Source organism: Mustela nigripes, chromosome 7 (assembly GCF_022355385.1).
Source record: "Mustela nigripes isolate SB6536 chromosome 7, MUSNIG.SB6536, whole genome shotgun sequence".
In the NCBI taxonomy this organism is placed as follows: domain Eukaryota; kingdom Metazoa; phylum Chordata; class Mammalia; order Carnivora; family Mustelidae; genus Mustela; species Mustela nigripes.
In genome coordinates, this window is record NC_081563.1 from 79,390,446 (window position 1) to 79,408,034 (window position 17,589).

The window sequence follows — 17,589 nt, forward strand, 5'->3', positions numbered from 1 at the left end:
GGACTCAGCGGAGAGCCTGCTTCTCCCTCTCCCTCTGCCCTTCCTCTCTGCTAATACCATGAGCTCTCTCTCAAAAATCTTTAAAATAAAAGCTCTATGGGTTGGGCTTCTATATCCCCAGCCTGGCACAGAGTAGGCTCTCAATAAATGAAGGAACCCTGTGTCAAAGTCCTAATGACTGGGGGAGGGGGTACCTCCAGGCAGCTCTTGGTACCTGTCTCTCCCAGAGCCCCTTGGAGGATATTGGCCACAAACAGTTCTTTCTACACAAAGTTCAGCAAAGCCACGTCCTCAACTTGCTGCACAGACTGGCCTAGGGATTGAGACTGCAGCCCAGACAGGTGGGAGGGAGGCCAGCCTCGGCTCGGGCCTCACCCAGTGCGTCCACACGACCAGGGACCCAAGCGGGGGACTTGCTTCAGGTTGGTGGCTAGCGGGCCAATCGCATAGCTTTGGGGGAAGAGGGTCCTAGAGGCTGCTGAGTCTCATGGAGGCTTCCCGGGAAGATGGCCAGCCAGCCCAGTCCTGAAGCTGTTGGCAGCAGAGGCCCTTCCACCTTCCCACACCTCAGGACTGAGGGCATCTCCATCCGTCTCTTTGGAGCAAATGGAAGAGCCTGCCTCACAGAGCCTGCCACCCATGCTGTCTCTGTCCTCTGGCTGCTCCCTGGCCACCGTCTGGCCACTCTGCCCGGGAGGGGGCGGGCATCCCTCTTGAGTGGGGGCGGGTGTGGTTCCCTGACCTGGCCCAGCTGGTCATAGGCAGGAGACAACCTGCATCCGCTGTGCCAAACCCAGATGGGCACATTTGCAGTTGGTTGATGAGTTTGGAGCCCTGCTGTCCTGTCTCTCCAGTCTCCCTGGGGCTTGGGGGACGAGGAAAATGTGAGGCCCCTCCTCACACCCTCTCTTGACAGAAGGGGGAAGCATTTGGCTCAGAGGCGCTCTCGGGGGGGGTGGAAGGAGCTGCTCCAGGGAGACCGGGAAAACAAACATGTTGCTGATGCTGTGGGAATCGTGCTGGGAGCAGGGGTCCCGAGAGGGCGGGGGGCTGGGGTTGGGGGGGCGCTGCTTCCAGGGTATAGAGGGACCGACCCACACTTGTCCACAGACAGCGTCTTTCCCAGGCCCACGCTTGGCTGGCTAGAGTTGTGTGAGTTCAGTCTGGTCCCCCCCACACCCTCCCTACCCTTTGGACACTTTCTCCTCACTTCCCTTCCGCCTCTTCAGGGAACCGGTGCCCTCGGACTTCTGGAACCACATGTTCCCTGCCCTGAAGGATAACTAAGATTTAAAATATTCCCATCCCACATCAAACCATGTGTCACGGCGCTGTGGCTGCCCCAGAGCCTCCAGCCCAGCACAGCAGCTGACACACGCACCCACACTGAGGAACTGAGGTGGCTCGGGCGAAGGGCCAGGAAGGGGGCAGCAATGTAAAAGAGTAGCCCCAGGAAAACAAGGCTTTTCACCAAATAAACCAATCCCTTAGCCTGGGATGGGCCCGTCTAGTCAGGGACACAGAATGAGAGCTCCACTCAGGGGACCACCTTCTCTGCCAAAACAGGGTGGGCTTGCTTGGGTGGGAAGCTGGGGAGGGTGGACAAGCGGTCAGTGTGGCACAGGCCACCTCCCCCACGTTATGGAAGATGAGCTGCCTTGTCACAGCGGAGGAGGGCAGCCCTGAGCTGGGAGCCCAGGCTCCTCTCAGTTCTAGCCTGGGGTGAATCTTGTGGCAACTCACCCAGAGAACCTCAGTTTCCCTGTTGGTAAAATGGGAATAATCCTGCCTATATCGCAGGCTGAGATAAGACCTGAAAAATGCAGGCAAGTTAGATGGGTGAACAGAGCATCAAAAGGTGGCTAAAGAAAATGTGGTATAGGGGCACACGGGTGGCTCAGTTGATGAAGCATCTAACTCTTGGTTTCGGCTTAGGTCATGATCTCTGGTTTGTGAGATGGAGCCTTGCGTTGTACTCCATGCTGAGCAAGGAGTTTGCTTAAGATCCTCTCTGTCATCTTCAGCCCCTTTCCACCCTCTCTTGCTTAAAAAAAAAAAAAAAAAAACAATACATATATATATACACACACACACACACACACACACATACACATGGTATATGTATACAATCAAATGCTAGCCTGCTAGCCATTAAATAATGAAATTCTGCCTTTCATGACAATATAGATGGACCTAGAGAGTATTATGCTAAGTGAAGTAAGTCAGAGAGAGAAAGACAGATACCCTATGATCTCACTTATATGTGGAATCCAAAAACAAAACAAAACAAAACAAAACCAGAAGCAGACTCCTATATACAGAGGACAAACTGGCAGTTGCCGGAGAGGATGGGGTTGGGGAATAGGTGAGGAGGTGAAGGGGATTCAGAAGTACAAATTTCGGGGCACCTGGGTTAAAGCCTCTGCTTTCTGCTCAGGTCATGATCCCAGAGTCCTGGGATCGAGTCCCGCATCGGGCTCTCTGCTCAGCGGGGAGCCTGCTTCTTCCTCTCTCTCTGCCTGCCTCTCTGCCTACTTGTGATCTCCGTCTGTCAAATAAATAAATAAAATCTTAAAAAAAAAAGTACAAATTTCTAAGGGTGCCTGGCTGGCTCAACATGCGACTCTTTAGGTCAGGGTTGTGAGTTCCAGCCCCACATTGGACATGCAGCCTACTTAAAAAATAAAAAAAGTTCCTTTTATAGGGGTGCCTGGGTGGCTCAGTCGGTTGGGCCGCTGCCTTCAGCTCAGGTCATGATCCTGGGGTCCTGGGATCGAGTCCCGCATCGTGCTCTTTATCCAGCGGGGAGCCTGCTTCTCTCTCTGCCTCTGCCTGCTTGTGCTCTCTCTATGACAAATAAATAAAATCCTTAAAAAAAAAAAAAGTTCCTGTTATAAAACCAGTCATGGGATGAAAAGTACTACACAAGGCATGTAGTCAACAATGTACTGTTCCGTGGGGACCTTGAGTACAAGGAAGGAGGGCTGTTGAATCACAATGTTGCCCTGCACCAAGCTAATACAACCTTGCTGTCAACTACACTTCAGTGACCTATAAGCAGACACACAAACATGACGGTTTGGCTGTGTGGCCTTGGGCAGGCTCCTGCCCCCTTCTGTGTCCTGAAGGGGGACCAGCCAATCTGGAATGCCTCTTGCTGTTCTTGTCTCGCCCATCACCCTGTTTTTGAAGAAAAACGCTGCTGTCTTCACCTTCTTAAGGGATCTTTTCCAAGGACATGCTGCCAGCTGCTTCTACATTGTTGCTCATGACACTCAGAGCCCCTGCCCAGGGCCTTTGTCTGGACACAAACATTTCTGAGGAAATGCAGGGGAGCCCTGGGCAGAGGGAAGAGGCAGGTCCTGCCCTCTGCTGCCCCCTATAGGCTCAGTGTGGTCTGTTGCCTCCCCCTCCTGTACACCCTGTCCCTAGTTGGGTTGTCCTTCCCTGGTCTCTGAGACCCCTGACCGCTAGCTCCTTCTACCTAACACACACATCCAGGCTGTCCCCTGCCCTGCTGGCCACTCTGGCCAAACCTGGTCTTGGGTCCTGAACCCAACTCCTAAGGTCTGGAGCTTCCCCATGGGTGCGGGGACAGGCCCATGGAATTCTTTTCTAGGAAAGCTGCCTCACTTCCTGCCAGGGTCAGACAGGGCCCTAGCTTGCTGGGATTTGCTCTCAGGGAAAGGGCTGGCTGTGCTCTGAGATGGGCATGATTCACAACCATCTGGTTCAAGAAGACCACACTCTCCGGAAGGGAGGACAACTTGTGGCTAATCATCTGAATGTGGGATGTTCTTTATCTCTACATCTCCTCCTTCAGCCCTGGATTTTGATTCCCTCCCAGCACTGCCACAGCCTGCTGCTGTCCCGTGAGCCCTGGGACGAACAGGGGACCCTGGAGGTCACCATCCCCACCCCCAGGCCTGGCCACCCTGGACCCATCTGATCAATAGCCCTCCTCACTCGGCTCCGTAGGCCCTGGTACCCAATCTGGAGGTGAGGGGTTGGACTAGAGAGAAGGTAACCAGGCCAGACCCAGGGGAGACCCTGGGCCCAGTGAGCTGCGCAGCACAGACCGGGGTTCCGCTTTCTCTCTCTCCTGGGTTTGGCTGGGGTAGGAAAGGGCCCTCAGTCTGTCTCCCCTCCCTCGGGGCTTCTTCCCTGTCCTCAGCTTTATCTTCTAACACACCCCATTTCCCACACATCTCTCAGGATCTTGACCACTTTGTCCTTTGATTTCTCTCTCCGACTCCCTCTGCTCCAGTGTCTTTCTTTGCCTGTCCCCATCTCCGTGTCTTCGCATCTTCCTCCCCCCTGTTCCCCACTCTCCCCTCGGCATCTCTGACCTGGTTGGTGCTTCTCTCTGGCCATTTCTCTAACTCTCCTTCCCCTCCAGTCCTGCCCTCTGCACTCATCACTACGGCTTCGTAACCTACTTTGCAGAAATCTCATGAAGCGGGGGGGGGGGGGGGGGGAAGTATGTTTCCATCAGTGTAATGAAGCCCTGGTAGCCTTGGGATGGGGTTGCAGGGCCTCTCTGCCCCCCCCCCCCCCCGTCCCCCGTCCCCCACCCCCACCCCGCCGAGGCAGCCTCCCTCCCTGCACATCAGCAGGAGGAAGTGGCTCCCAAGCTCCCACCTGACTGCTCCATCAGGCCAGACAGAAATATGACCGCCATGATGGGTGCCCAGGGCCCTAACCAAGATGGGGGCTGAGCAGGACCTCACAGGGCCCAGGGCAGATTTCTAACAGCCGCAAGGTGTTTGTTATGGATTCAGTGTCTGGGTTCCTTCACATATGTTTGCATTCCTTCTTTTACTGGAACCCTGATACCTCCCCCTCACCCCCTGGAACAGGTTCTGGAGGTGAGGCCTTTGGAGGTTATTAGGTTCAGGTAGTGTTCTTGTAAGAAGAGGAGAGCCCAGAGTTCTCTCCCTCTCTCTCTGCCATGTGAGGACACAGCAAGAAGGTGGCCATCTGCAAGCCAGGAGCAGGCTGTCACTGAGAATAAATCAGCTGGCATCCAGATCTCAGATTCCCCACCTCCAGAGCTGTGAGACATCAGTGTCTGTTGTTCAAGCTCCCAGACTAGGGGATTCTGTTATGACCGCCCTACCGGACTAAAACACTCTTCCATCTCTGTGGAGAGCCTGGTCAGACCTCCAGGCCCAAGCTGGACCAAGGCTGGCCCAACCCGGCACTTTCTACCCTCACTTTCAGCTTTTGTCGCCTCTGGTTTCTGCCACAGGAGCTTCCCCAGCCCCATGGCTGGCCCTCCTGAAAGCTGGCACCCAACCCACGAGCCTGCATGGGCCCCGGGGGCCCAGACTTGACCCCTGGCTAGCCCAGGACACTGATCACTGTGCTCCTTGATGGGGGAAAGCAGGGCAACAGGCACTAGGACAATCCAGGCCCACTCTCCCAGCATTCTCCCCCTCGCTGTCTTACATTCCAGGAGCCTCTCTGTGCCCTTCTCTGCCCCACTAAAGGCTCCTGTTCCCCTGGTTGCCTGCATGCCCTCCACTCTCCACTGCATGTCATACCTGCACAGGGGCACTGCGAGTGGGGAGCTGCCAGGGAAGGGGGTGTGGAGTGCAAATTCTTCCTCCATTTCAAGGCTGAACCTATGTTATCATGACAGTGGCTCTTGGTTTTGGGTTTTTGGTTTGTTTTTTTTTGTTTTTTTGTTTTTTTAAGATTTTACTTATTTATTTGTCAGAGAGTGCGCACAAGCAGGGGGAGTGGCAGGCAGAGGGAGAAGCAGACTCCCGGCTGAACAGGAAGCCTGATATGCGGGCATCGATCCCAGGACCCCGGGATCATGACCCGAGCCAAAGGCAGACACTTAATGACTGAGCCCCCCAGGTGCCCCAATGGCTATTGTATTTGAACATCTACAGTGTATAAGGGCTCCCTCCTGCCGCATTTCATTGAATCCTCACAATAGGATGGTCTCTGTGCCTGTTTTACAGAGGAGGAAACCAAGGCTCTGGGGGTGGCCCCCTGCTCTGGGGCTGGGAAAAGCTAGCTAACTCCTGACACCTGGCCCCTGCTTGATCGAGGGTACCCTACTAACCCACAGGTACACCTTTGTGCCTTCCTGCCTTTGAGCCCTTGTGTGGCCATTCTCCCATTAGAAATGTCCTTAGCCGTTCTTTCTGCTCATTTAAATCCTACCCGACGTTCGCAGCCCGGCTTGTGCCCTCCTGCCACTGGAGAGCCTTCCAGCACCAGGAGAGAACAAGCCTACTTACCATGTTGCCCATGGAAGCAACACCACAGAGCTTCACAGCTGTGGCAGAGCCTGCTACTTGTCCCTCAACATTCATTCCCCGTTCTTCCTCAGGAATGGAACCCCTGAATTTTAGTGGGATACGTGACTGCCTAGACAAAAGCCCGTGTTTCCTGGGCTCCATGAGGTTAGATGTAGTCAAGTTCTAGCTGATGGAGTACAAGCGGAGTGGCCTTTATGGTTTAGGGGAAGGACTCACATTTACTTTTCTGACCTCCTTTCGTACTTCCTGCCAGCTGGAATGTGAACACAATGTCTGGAGCTCAAGCAGCCATCTTAGACCTTAGAGGTGGATACCATGTGTAAGGCTGGCACAGCATCATGACTAAAGTAACCTGAGAACCGGATGGTCCTGCTGCTGTACCACCATCCCCTGGGCACTTAACTTCCACACTTCCTTAATCTGAGGCAGTAATCAGTTCACATCCCATTGAGGCCATTGTTTGGGAGGTCATACCACTTGGTACCAAAACCACCACCAAGTAAATGCTCATGGAGTAGGACGAGTCAGGATTTTTAAAGCTGGGTTTTGACTTAGTTTTCACAGAAACCTTAAAGCTGGGTGCTAATCCTGATTAATTTCAGCTTCAGCTCCCAAATGAGTTTTGTTCATTCCACGTCATTTGTTGATTCCTCCCACACGCTAGACACTGGCCAAGGCCTTGAGGATTCAGCAGTAAGATAAACTCCTTGTCTTTCAAACATTGACAGTCTAGTGGGGGGAAACAAGCAAATAGAAATAACTGTGCAACGTGATGGCAATAACACTGTATCTCATTTTAAGATGCCATCAATTGTAAGATACACCGTTTTTTATGTGCCATCAAGAAAAATAATACTGCCATGAAACTGAGACATGATGTCTTAATAATAGTCCCATGCGACACATGAACCAGTCACACCAACCTCTCCTTACTTTGAAATTGTTTATCATCTACCCTAAAGGATTTCAGTTTCTCTGGGCTCCAGTTGCCTTGCTTCCTATGTGACAGCCCGTCTTCTAGACGTATCTCAGTAATAAAATATAGCTCAGCTTGAACCGTTGGTAGCTTCCTGTCCTCTCCCAGAAAGCACTTGGCTGTTGCTTCAGAGGGAGCACAGACGGTGGTTGTTCCTCTGATGATGTATATCTGCTTCATTAATATCAAATTTATGCCCTGCCGCTGTGTTCCGTATCTTTCTTCCTACTCAACAACTTTTTCATTTTTCTGTTGAATCATAGCATCCTTGAAGGCAGTTTGGATGGCAGTTTAAACTCAACAAATAAAATACCCAAGAATGCACGAAACTCTACCAAAGACCTACGACCTGGTTTACGCTCATGCCCTCGGTAACATGGACATGGGACTGCCGCCTGAAAAGCAGCGATCCTAAGACCCTTGACTGTAAGCACAGCTGGATCTCAGGGATGTGAAGATGGAAGAAAATAAATTAAAAACAAAAATGTATGTTCTGCGGAGCCTAGAAGAGAGAGGAATGGGGAATCATTGCTCAGTGTGCGTCGGGCTGCCTTCCAGGGTGATGAAAATGTTCCAGTGCTAGGTAATGTGGATGGCTGCACACACAGTGCATGTATTAAATGCTGCTGGATTGTACATTTGAAAAATGACTAAAATGGCGAATTTTATTTTATGCATATTTTACTGTAATTTTTTACGTCTTAGGGACACCTGGGTGGCTCAGTTGGTTAAGCATCTGCCTTCTGCTTAGGCCATGATCCCAGAGTCCTGGGATTGAGCCTCACAATGGGCTCCCTGCTCGGCAGGGAGGCTTCTTCTCCCTCTACCTGCCACTTCCCCAACTTGTGCTCTCTCTCTCTGACAAATAAAATCTTTAAAAAATAATAAAAGTATGTCTTAGATTTGACAATGGTAGCAGCCTTATTCAAAACTAAGTTTCAAGCCCCATCCTAAGTACATGACATCCAGAATCCTCTGCGATCCCAGCAATAGCCCTCTACCACAGCTAATCACTGGCACTGACATCTGTTGACCGTGCGTGGCCCATCAATGGCTCAGTGAGGACATCACAGTCCCCAGTCCACTCGTCCGTCCCTTGTAAGGGCCCCATCACTCAGGCTGCCCTGCCTTCACGCTTGTTCTGAAGATGCACACATGTTCCCATCCAAATGTCATGCAGGTTTCCCTTTTGCTCACGGGTGATTTTATTCATGAGAAGCCCCGGGTCTGGGGCTGGCCAACCACGGCCCTCTGGCCAGCAGCCTGTTTCTGCACACAGAGTGTCACCAGACAAAAGGACCCCCACTCATTTATGGAAGGTCTGGGGCTGCTCTCAGACCACGACCGCAGAGCTGGATTGCAGCCTCAGAGGCTGTGCGGCTCTGCAAAGTGGAAAGCATTCTCTGGCCCTTTAAGAAGAAGTTTGCAGAGCCCTGTGTTGAGTGACCCCAGAAAACTGTACCCTGCTGAGCCGAGCTGTGCAAACAAAACACATGTACTCCCCACTCTCCTGGAAGAGAGATGGTCAATGACCAGACAGATACAATGTGGCATGAGAGAGGGGACCGCTGGGCACAGAGTCCCCAGGAGGGCCGATGGGATCAAGAAAGGCTTCGCCAGGTACAGAACCACCCTCACTGCCGGGCTCCACAGTTAGGTGAGAGGACAGAGGCCCAGAGGCAAGGCAAGCCCCCAGAGTCCATTCCCTACCCCCTGTCCCCACCTGTGGCTGCATTTCTCTGTGGCTCTGTCTCTGATTCAGGGGTATCAGCCATCACTTTTGGGTCCTGGGGCAAAGTTCAACCACAATAGACACTTTCCACTCTGTTCCATGAGAGACATCCATGCATCTTCCTCCCAGAGGATTCAGGGATGTCAGGCTGATCTCAGCATAGCAACCTCTCCCTTGGTTCGTTCACTGGGCAACTGGCCAACCATCTCTAGACAAGTGGGAGTCAAGTACCAGTCCACCACCCCAAGGGCAGGAATCCCATCTTCATCTCCCTGAGAAGCTCCAACAAAGTCCCCTTTTGGGTTTAATGTGAGAGGCAGGTACTTTCCTCACAGAGGAGGAAACTGGCATTCAATAAACAAGCCATTTCCCCCAATTCTCCAACAAACTGACCCTGCACCCGAAAAAGGGCTATAAGATTTGTAAAAACAAGTTCAAAAATGTTTCCTTATAAAATTGGCCTTTTGCTTCCAGTGACTCTGGGAACCGACGCCTCTCATCTTCAGATCTCAGCAGAAACTTCTATCCTGTTATACCATCTTCTCAAATCTGAGGAGCTGGAGACCAAACAGCTTCCCAGACTGACTGCCCTACTGCCTGGTCAGAGAGAGAAGTCTCCAGGAGGAAGAGGCCTCCCGATTTGGCCCCCAACAAGGTCTTGCCTGCTCTGGGGATATGTCTATTGGTAGAAGAAACCTGTGTGGTGGGGAAGAAAGCCCGATGGGTCTGGTGTATTGCCACTTCCTTGATCTGTGTGACCTTACCAGATTTTTTTTTTTTTAACATTTTATTTATTTATTTGACAGACAGAAATCACAAGTAGGCAGAGAGGCAGGCAGAGAGAGAGGGGGAAGCACGCTCCCCGCGGAGCAGAGAGCCTGACGCAGGGCTCGATTCCAGGACCCCGGGATCATGACCTGAGCCGAAGTCAGAAGCCTTAACCCACTGGGCCACCCAGGCGCCCCCTTATCCAGATTTTTGAGCTGAGTTTCATTTTCATCATAAAATGGAGATAGAAAGTAATAACACAGTTCCAGTTTCCCAGGGTCATTGTCAGAATTAAATGTGTGGAGAATAACCCAGGTGGATCCAATGACTTCATTCAGCTCCTGGACAACAAGTCTTGATTGAAGGCTCCTGGTCTGCTCAGGGCTTCTGGGAAGAGAAAGTCTGGGGGTCTTGCCCTCAGAGGGTTTAACCATCTCGTTGGGCAGAGAATATACTCCTGGCTAAACACAGAAAGAACAACCCACATCAGGTAAAGCCACAGGAAAGATCCACATGTTGGCCATGGGCCCCTAGTCAAATCAGAGGCACTATATAACTAAGTAGAAGAGTAATTATCCTGATTTGGGACTGTCTCTTGGAGGAGGTGGGCCTGTGGCAGGGCCCTAAAAGTAAGACTGAACTGGGAATGGGTGGGATGGGGAAGAGGAGTGGAATTTCTCCCGGTGGTGTTCCTGAGGCCTGGGCAGTGTGTGTGGTGAACAGAATTACACATTTGCCCCACATGTTTATGTGTTTAGATTCACAAACCAGATGGCAAAGTAATGCAGGGTCTGGTGGTGTCCTAGGCAACCTTGGTGGCTCATTAGAATTACCTGCGAGGCTTTAAGAACTGCTGAGGCCTGGGTCCTCCCCTGAGAGACTCCTGTGTGCTTGCTTGGGGGTTTGATCTGGACACTGGGATTTTGAAACCAGCCAGGGGATTCTAATGTGCAGCCAGGGTTCAGGACTATTGCTAGCCTCTTAAACTTCAATGCGAGTAGTCTGGCTTCTTCTTCTCCTTTTTTTTTTTTTTAAGTGCTAAAAGAGAAAGCAACTTTATTTTTAAATGCCTAAATGCCAGGGTGGGGTAGTGGTGTCAAATTTCTGTACTACCTTTGCCTGCCTCCAGCCCCTGCCCCCACATTCTTCCAGCTTCTTCAAAAAATTCAAGCTCCAACTCAAAATGCTGCTCTCCCTTTCTGGAAAATTCTGCTCCCAGGAAACTCCCTCCCAACTGTGGAGGCATCTTGTTCTTAGGGCTTTGCTATGCTTGTCAAAGCAAGCACTCTGACCCTCGAACATCATGCAGTTTTGTTCAAATGTCATTAACTTGCAAAGAATTTTCTGGAAGGGCCAGAGGAACCCTTCCCAAAGAGGCCACTGCAGCAACAGAGGGAAGTGCACTGGATTTGGAAGCCAGGATCCCCCTGGCCCATGGTCTGACATGACCACTATGTGGCTGCCTATCTGAGCCCGAGCTTCCACATCTGTGAAATGGGGGAGGCCAAGGTGACCCCACATTCCTCCTCACCTTGGCTCTCTGAGACTTCAGAAGCTGCTCTTAGCTGAACACAGTGGGGCCTGAGTGCGGCTCACCTCCAGGCTCTGCTTCCTGGGGCTTCCGCCAAGCTCTGGGCCTCTTGCCCAGCAAGCAGCAGGCACAAGGGGCCTTCACAGAGTCTCTGCATGGTTCTCCTGGGGAGCAGGGGTGGGGAGGCAGGGAGCTCGCAGACCTAACACAAGGCCTCATCTGTGTCTAGGCTGAGGGAGGAATGGACTGAGCCGCCCATGGGGACGCTACCTTGGCTCTGGATTTTTCTGTGGCCTTTTTCAGAGCCTTTCGTTTGATTATCCAATAACCCCTCAGCAGTGGAGACTGATGGAGACAATTATCTCCATTTCGCATTGAGGACCCTGAGGCACTGAGGCAAAGCGGGGCTGGAGGGTGCCGTGTGTCAGAGCAGTCAAAAACATCTGCTGCTCTGACACTTAAACTGCCTTTTAAAAATATATATGGGCCACTTCACGAATTTGCATGTCATCCTTGTGCAAGGGCCATGCTTTCTCTGTACGGTTCCAATTTTAGTCTGTGTGCTGCTGAAGGGAGCACGCCATTTAAACTTTCTAGCCCTTCATTTTCTCACCTAAAAAAGTAAATACTCTTCACTATTCTGGCAGGCCTGCCCACACTCTGTGGTGAGGGAAGCTCAGGGACACCTTTGGTCATCAGGTGGGACCCAGGAGTCAAGTCGGTATAAAGGGCCCTGAGAAATCCATGATAGGCCAAGTGGTGTTCTAGAACTTTCTGTATTTCATCTCCTATCATCCTCACAACAGCCCTGTCTGTCAGGCACTCTTGGCCCCGTTTTGCGGAGGGAGAATGAGAGGCTGGGGGTCCACATGCACGGGGCCAAACTCAGTTCCAAGTCATGTTCTTCCAGGACCCTGTGCAGCCCCTTGGATGTGGGTGTAGCTCAAAAGGCAAGTTCTCATTCTCATCCCTTCTGTCCAGCCAGATAGACAGACAGACAGCCTGCAGGACCTGGTCAGTCTCAGCCCCAGGTACCATCACAGGCAAAGAAACTAGGGAAGGAAACTGCTGAATTTGAGAAACTTATACTTTGAAATCATCCCCTTCCTCAGACCAAAAGGAGTCTTTACAGAGAAATTTTATAAGGATTAAAGAGCTCCATACTTTTTAATAACTTGGAAAACCAAAAGAAGAGAGACTTAAACATTCATCAAATCTCCAGAGGGAGAACGTCTTTTATTAAACTTGGAAATCACTGATAAAATCACAAAGGAGAGATTAGCGGGTTTGGCTACAGAAGAATGTAAAATTTCTGCATTAAAAAAAATGGCGGGGAAGCCATAAGTGGGGAGAAATATTGGCAGCAAATAAAGGACACAAAAGTTTACTGTCTGTTTTTATGTATTTATACTCTGCCTCCTTCCTAGTTTTGAGGAGGGCATTATTACATAAGAGCTCATATAAACTGAAAATTTAAAAACCAACAAAGAACCTTATCGATAAATAGATGGGGGCATTTTATTTACATAAAATAAATTATAACCAGTAAATGGATTTACAGAAAAATGTTCCAACCTAGCTAATAGCCAAAGAAAGACAATGTCAAATACAAAAAAAAAAAAAATTCCAGTTGGTACCCAGTTGGCATCACAACCACACCCCACCATTCTTGAGGAAAATCATATGGTGATAGGTACTGAGAACTACAAAAATATTTGTTCTCTTCAACAGAGTAATCTTACCAGTGGGGATTTTTGCCAAAGGTTCTAAAATGGGGAAAGTGTGAGATGCACCAAGATGCTCGCTGCCATATGAGGAAAAAAGCTAAAAACTGAAAATGGCTTCACTGTCCTAAAGCAAAGAAATGGTTAACTGAAATCTGCCCTGCCCCCTCCAGGAAATCCTAGGTAACTTTTATAAGAGAAGTTCACAGAGATCTATGGCAAATAAAAATGCCTACAACAAAATGTTAAGTTTAAAGGTTAAAAATAAATACATAAATAAAATAAAAAGCAGGACAAATATTTGGGGTAGTCATAATATACAATTCATACATGAATATAGCTATGTGAAAAAATACACCCGTGCAAATATGAGAAAGGCACATCTGCCCCCAACGCACGCAGACCCGAGGGTCGGGGAGACAGGCAGAGACCACATACCAAATGCCTAAATTTTAAAGAAATAATTATTTATGAAATCATTGTTAATTTAATAACTAATAACTTGCATTAGTATAAATTTAATGTAAATATAAAATATTTAAATTACATCCTCTATTAAATACCAAATTATTGACTAATTCAAGCTAACAAATCGTCATATAAAATGTTAAATATCCTCTTACCTTGTGATAAGTTAAGATGCCAATTTTCCCTAGAACAACCACCAAGAAAATAACCCAGTGGAGGGGCGCCTCGGTGGCTCAGTGGGTTAAAGCCTCTGCCTTCGACTCAGGTCATGATCTCAGGGTCCTGGAATTGAGCCCCACGTTGGGCTCTCCACTCGGCGGGGAGCCTGCTTCTCCCTCTCTCTCTGCCTGCCTCTCTGCCTACTTGTGATCTCTCTCCGTCAAATCTATAAAATCTTTTAAAAAAGAAAAGAAAAGAAAAGAACCCAGTGGAAAAACCAACAAAGAAATTAAAATGGTAGCTATTTAACACAAAAGGAATCAGTAAAGGAGGAACAAAACAGACAAGAGATGTCGAAAAGGTAGATGAAAATCCAATCATATCAGTAATTACTAGAATGGACTGAATGCTTGTGTCCCCCCAAATCCCTACATTGATGTCCTCCCTCCCCGGTATTTGGAGGGAGGGCCTTTGAGAGGCAACTGGGTTTAGATGAGGTCGTAAGTGTGGGGCCTCTGTGATGGGATTAGTATGTTCACTGGTAGAGAGAAACTGAATCCCTCTCCCTGCCTGGAGAGGAGGGAGAGAAAAGGCCACCATCTACCAGCCAGGAAGGGGAACTGAATGGGCCAGCACTGGGATCTTGGGCTTCCAGCCTCCAGAACTGTGAGAAATAACTATAGTTTAAGGCCCCCAGACCACCGTGTTTCATTATGGCAGCCGAGCTCCTGACACAATGGCGCTGACCCAGAGCAGCTCTATTCATAATAGCACCAAACTAGAAATAACTCAAACGTCTATCAGCTACTGAATAGAAACACAATGGAGTTCTAGTCAGCCATTAAACTACTGGCCCATGCTATAACACGGATAAACCTCAACTACATTATGCTACGTGAAAAAATCCGGAAAAAGTGAAAGACTTCATGTTGTATGATTCCAGCTATAGGAGGTGTCCCAAACATCCAGAGTGGCAAGCTGGGGCTGCCGGTGTAACAGGAGTGGACTGCAAATGGCCACAAAAGTTCTTTGGGGGGTGATGGAAATGTCCTAACACTATGTTATGATGATGGTTATAGGTGATACCTGACTCTGTACATGTACTAAAAATCGATTGTAGCATTTCAAATGGGTGAAATTTATGGTATACAAATTATACCTCAATAAAGTGTTTTTTTTAATATGCTTAAAATTTTTTTAAAAATTGTGCTGCAGATGATACCATGAAGGCAAAAAGACAACCCACTGAATGGAATAAAATATTTACAAATCATCTATCTGATCAGGGATCTGTATGGAGAATATATAAAGAACACTTATAATTCAATAAAAAAATAACACAATATAAAAACAAGCAAAAGAGCAAAATAGACATTTCTCCAGAGAAGATCTGCAAATGGCCAAGGAGCACATGAAAAGAGGTTCAATACAGCTATAAATGGGACCACCCCAGCCCTGACTCTCCCTTCCAAGGCTCCTTCTGCCCCTTTCCCCCACAAAGTCCGACTGGATTGATAAGTCCCGACTTGGCCTTGTCTCATGAGCGGGGTGGGGTTCAGCCCTGTCCAAACCACAAAGACTGAGAGTAGGGAAAGGGTGGTTCCTAGAGGAAAACTGAGGTTCTGGAGCAGAAGCAGGAGAACAGATGCCACATAAAGAAACCAAAATTACTTGTGTCCCTACATCCTTTGGTACCAGGCCTGTCAATCACTGTCTTATCTTACATATATAGTGCATATAGAATATGACAGAGAAAATACTGTGGAAATTCAGATGGGGGGATTATCTCTCCAGAGAGGGATTTAGGGACCAATTAATGGAGGAATAGTGTATGAACTTGACTTTGAAGGATAAGTGAAATTTTTCATATGTATCCATAAGAAGGGGGCGCTCCAGGCTGATGCAAGGTGTGAAGGCAGCAAACTATAAAAGGGGAAAGTTAGTGATTCAGTGTGGCCAGAACAAAGGACGAGGAAGAGGAGCTGCGGCCTACGTGGACGGAGGAGAGTGGACATTGGACTTCAGACGCTGGGATCAAGAGCTCGGACTGACGTCGAGAAAGCAGGAGAGCGCTGAAGGTTGTGATCAGGACAGTGTATCATCTGGGATCTTAATCTGGTTGGACTTAATTTCATTTTTAAAAGTGAGGGCAGGGAATGGAGAGCAACCAATTAAAAGACTCCAGAATTGGTCTATGCAAAAAGCATCGATAATCTGAATGTCCCAATGGCACCTCCCACCCAGCAAGTTCAAGACAGAAGCCAGCTGGCTTCACCTTCCCCACAGCACTTCTCTGCCTGTGTCCCTTGTCGTAGTGAATGGTGTCTGCAGCCCCACAAGTCAGCCTGGAATCCTCCCTCTTCCACATCCCCCACAGCAGACTTATCTACAAATCTGGTCCGTTTTTCCTCCTAAATTTTTCTGAACGTGCTTGCCTTGTTCCTTTGCACCACCTTTCTCCTCTGTCTGTTCCTTAGACGACTTCTACAGCCTCCTAACCAGCCTCCCTGCCTCCACCTGGTCCCCTTTAAATGTTTCAACGCTCTACACAGCACCTAGAGTCTTCTATTTAAGTTACAGCCAGCTGCGGACTCCCCACAGACCAACACCTTTCAGGACACGGTAGCAGCCTCACATCTTCCTGCCACGCTCCTCCACCGATCTGCCCCCCCCCCCCCCCTCCCCACACCACTCCAAGCTGCTTTCAGTGCACCAAACATAGCGTGACCGTTTTCCCCTCTGGACCTTTGCACATGCTGCTTCCTCTGCTCACCCCCTTTTCTCTCGGTCCCTTCTGTAGGAGCTGGAGGAGGCTGAGGGACAAGAGAAAGGGGTTGGGAGAGAGCTTGGAGCCTCTTGTGGTGGACACACTCCTGTCTGCCCAGCACTTGCCTTCACAGCAGCCCCCCTTTTGTGACAATGCTCCCCACAGTCAGCTGTGTTAGGCAACAGGAGCCACCACCTTACGAGGTCCTGCCTCCCTGCCACAGGGATCCACCCTCCTGGCCCCAGCTCTGCATTCCAGCCTCCAGGAAGGGGGAACGGAGGAAGTGTAGAGCAAGCAAATTCCTTTTAAAGAAGTAACACAGAAGTTGCACACATCCCTTTCATTCCATTCCATCAGTAAAAATGTCATCGTACTTAGCTGCAAAAAAGAGTCTCTAGTTCGTTGGACTGGTGCCGTTACTAAAAAGTTCCTTTCCTAAAAAGAAAAAGGGGGAGGATGGTTTGTTGTTGGGGATGACAGCTTCTGCCACACACCCCTGAGAGCCACCAGAGTCTCCCTCCAGGGCCCGACTCTATATTTGGCAGGGGCGGGGGGGATGTTGGAGGCTCGCTTACGCAGGGACCGTATCAGGTAGAATAGCAAACCACCCCTACGCTCTAGTGGCTCAAAACAGCCACCCCTTTCTCAGCTCACAATTCTGTAGGTCAGCAGTTTGGCTGGGCTCAGCTGGGGGTCTTCCACTGGTCTTGCCTGGGGTCATGCATGCAGCCGTAGTCACCTGATGGTTTGGTTAGGGCTGTGGACGGCCTGGCACATTCTCACTCACCTGTCCAGCAGTTGGCAAGCTGAAGGCCGACAGACCTCTGTTCTCCATGTGGCTTCTTCAGCCGGCTCAGACCCACCCACATCATAGTCTCTGCCTCCCAACCGTGGCCAGAGAGAGGGCAGTCCTCATGCACAAGTGGGTTTCAAGCCCCTGCTGACATCTGCTAGGGTTTCACTGGCCAAAATAACTCACCTTGCCGAGCTTGGATTCATGGGAGGAGAGACCGCTTCACCTCTTGGCGGGAAGAGCAGTGGAGCGGCAGTGCTCAGGACCACGGGAGGGAGCCTTCCTAACACGTGCACGACGACGGGTCTGCAGAGGTGACCTCGGTTCCACCCACAGAATAAGGAAGGTGTTCCTTTGTTCGTTCAGGATCTTGTGCCCCCCCCCCCCAAAAGC

The 17,589-nt window shown here is 49.9% G+C and overlaps 1 protein-coding gene and 1 non-coding gene across 6 annotated transcripts in view; one reads left to right on the top strand and one right to left on the bottom strand.

Annotated features, from left to right (window-relative positions):
* The window catches only part of SOCS5 (suppressor of cytokine signaling 5), a 118,239-nt gene extending 108,614 nt beyond the window's left edge, over positions 1-9,625 (top strand). For 4 of the 5 annotated variants that reach the window (XR_009405410.1, XR_009405406.1, XR_009405408.1 and 1 more), the window contains exon 3: positions 7,518-8,154. The gene's annotated coding sequence lies outside the window, so the exon portion shown is untranslated. Of the gene's footprint in view, positions 1-7,517; positions 8,155-9,460 lie in introns of those variants that run through there. The other variant, XR_009405407.1, reaches the window with a different exon arrangement.
* Positions 9,626-11,761: 2,136 nt separating this feature from the next.
* LOC132022886 (U6 spliceosomal RNA) lies at positions 11,762-11,864 on the bottom strand. The gene has a single exon (XR_009405776.1). It is a non-coding gene; the product is annotated as a U6 spliceosomal RNA (small nuclear RNA).
* Between the last annotated feature and the right edge of the window lie 5,725 nt (positions 11,865-17,589).